Source organism: Morus notabilis, unplaced genomic scaffold (assembly GCF_000414095.1).
Source record: "Morus notabilis unplaced genomic scaffold, ASM41409v2 Scaffold550, whole genome shotgun sequence".
Taxonomy (NCBI): domain Eukaryota; kingdom Viridiplantae; phylum Streptophyta; class Magnoliopsida; order Rosales; family Moraceae; genus Morus; species Morus notabilis.
Window position 1 is genome coordinate 357,811 of NW_010364233.1, and position 3,289 is coordinate 361,099.

Here is a 3,289-nt window from a genome sequence, read left to right on the forward strand (position 1 = left end):
ATTTAAACTCAAATGTTAATCATAAATTCAAGTAAAAACTTAAATTTAAACTCAAATTTTTTAAATGAACGTAAACTTAAAAAAAATTATAAGTTTTTTTTTTTTTTTTTTTTGAGTTTTACTCAAAAAACATGCAGATGGTCGCTACAATGCTCATCCTTTTCAATGGTGTCATTTTTGTATAGTTTTAAAAATTGATGTCGTTTATTGTTTTTTCTAGTTATCTCCTCATGTCGTTTGTCTTATAACCTATATATTTTGGGAGATTCTACGGTAGGGGTTGTGCTTTCCTCCTACTGGTAGGTCCAAATCCAAACCACCAGATCAAGATCTGGCAGTAAAATGATGGATGAATACTAAACTAAAATAAAACCTCACACACTTGATTATTTCAACATTTGATCAACAAACATCAAAGAACTAACAGACCACGCCGCCAGCTAGCCTCCACCTCACTCACCACCGTCGCGGATGAGAAGCCGTAGCCGGTGGGATTCGCGCCGCCTTGGAGAGGGGAGGTTGGGTTCAAAGAGGCAGACATAGCTCGCGCGAGACCAGAGCTTCGTCGACGGAGTTCAAGAGGGAGCCTGCCGACGGTTGCCCGATCTGAGAGAGTGAGAGGGTAGATCGACGGGAAGAGAAAATGGAGACCGAAATCTCCTCATCCGGAGGCCGCGAACCTGGTATTTCATCGACGGCGTTCTCGAGGGAGCATTGCCGACGTTCATCATGAAGAGACAGCAAGAGAGAGAGAGATAGAGAGTGGGAGTAGATCGATGAAGTGCAGATGAGATTTGCTTGGGGTGTTCTTCGCAGAGGTCGTCAGTGCTGAGGAAGAAAGAGACGCTGGCGATTCGGCGTTGGATGACAGGTTTATTAGGGGAGAAAACGCTATGTGGTCGGCGACGGGGGGGACGGCGGCACTAAGGTGAGTGTGGTGTAGTCTGATTTGGCGTTGGATGAGGGACTTTCATCAGGGGAGGGACACTTTGTAGTGGGCGATGGCAGTGAAGTTTGTGTGGAAGAATAATGAGTTTTTTTTTTCTTTTTGTTTTGTTATTTTTTTGGAACCTCTTGTTTTGTTAATCAAGTGTGGTACTCTCTATTGGTGTTTGTATGGAGAATATCATTTTTTATTACTGATCTTTAAACAAACGTCCACTACGATTCATCCTACCGGTAGGATAAAAATACGAACTCCCTACCATAAACTTTCCCATATATTTCAGGATTATTATTACTCGTGTATTTTAGATTCATTTCAAACTCCCAAATATTAAAAAGGAAGAAAGAGAGAAATAAGTTAAGACTTGAGATGAATTAAAATTAATAGGTCAATAGTTTATATAAGTTAATAAATAAGTCAAATTACTGTTTTCGTCCATAACTTGTCTAGTTATAAACCATAACTTGACAAGTTATTGTCCATAATTATCCGTAATTTGTCTGACTATGAACCATAACTTGATAAGTTTGTCCATAATTTATCTGGTTATAAATCATAACTTGACAAGTTATGGCCTATTAATTTCTATAACTAAAAATTAGCATATATACTTTCTTAAGCATTTCATATTGACATATTTTCTACTATTTTCCTATTAAAAACTCTCACTTTAACCTCTAAATTTTGAATCGTACCCACTTAATCTCTTTTGTTAGAATTTCTGTTAAAAACAGACAAAAAAAAAAGAGTAGTGCAATTGCATGATTTTTCTGTTTGAATATATATTAAAAGAAAACGGATAAAAACTACATGATCACGCTTAACCTCTTTTTTCATATGATTTTAATAGAAATTCTTACAAAAGGAATTAAATTGGACTAATCCAAGATTGAAGGGGTAAAGTAAGAATTTTTAAAGTTTAGGAAGCAAACTAAGAATGACCTCAACGTTCAGTAGACACCAATAATAATTATTATATATTTTAAGGTTTTAAAAAAAATTATTCCTTATAAACTGTCTCCGCACCTCAAATTTATATTAAATCCGAGTAGGTCGATTGTAACGGTAAAATACTTAAATGTCCTTTATATTTTGAATTTTGCTAATTCTTTCTTTTATTTTATTTTATTTTATGTTTTGCTCTTATTAAAAGGAAGAATAAGAATAATCTTGACAAATACATATTGAAAATGCATGGGTCAGAATTTTTACTTTTTACTCTTGATTCATAATTTTTTTAGTCAAATAATTACACTAATAAAAGAGTATTTATCAAGAGTACGGGGTAAAAGTCCTGACTCATACGCTCTCAAAAATAAATTCTCCATTTATTCATAAGAAATTACGCATAAAATCAAAATCGAAAGAATATAGATGTGACAATCCAAAGCACAAAGAGGATTAGACAAATTTTATAAAAAGAAGACATAAAAATGAAAACCCTTTCTATTTTTCCCAACAAGTCATTCTCGTTACTGTCGTTTTTCTAGATAGTAAATATTATTATCAAGAATTTATTTTCGTTTATTCATACATACTGTTGTTTGTCGTTTTGCAGTTATTGTCGCTTGCAGTTTTCCACTAATATCGTAGTTGCTTACAATTTACTGTCATTTTATTTTCAGGAGAAAGTCTATGGTAGGGTGAGCCAATTGACCTTACCGGTAGACTTAATCTTTCACATCCCTAGATAATAAATGAACAGCTCAAAATAATTGATTGAATAGAAATAAAATAGAGATTATAACACTTGATTTAACTTAAAAAAGAAAAAAAATCTAAAAAAAAGCCTATTCTTCTCCGTCTCTGGTCACCACCCCCGACGGAGTTTCCGGCATCGATTTTTGGCACTGCATATATCATCAAAAAGATCTTGAAGAGCTGAGTTTGTTGACGTGATGTGGACCTCCACCTTGGCCAAAAATCACTGTAATCGCCAGCAAAAGTATGAAAAATAACCGAGTTTCAAATCATCGTTCGACCTCCATTCGAGGTGATTTCAGTCCCTATAGACTTAGAACAACGAGAAGAACAAAACCCATCCAAGAGCACTTGTCGATTCTCACCAGAACACCATCGTCGGAGCTGCATAAATCGCCGCCATGGGTGAGAATGTGCTCGCCGTTTTCGACGACCATATGATGTGTTGTTGCTAGCAAAATGCTTAGAGGATTATGGGAAACAAAAGCCCTCCATCAATTTTGAGATTCTACCATTGGAAACGGAGGTCCAAGCCGTCAGCTTTTTTCGAAACTTCAAGTTCGATTTGCTAGTTAAGAGGTGGTTGAAATTGACCCCCCCCCCCCCCCCCCCCCCCACACACCAGAAAAAAAATTGGGACGG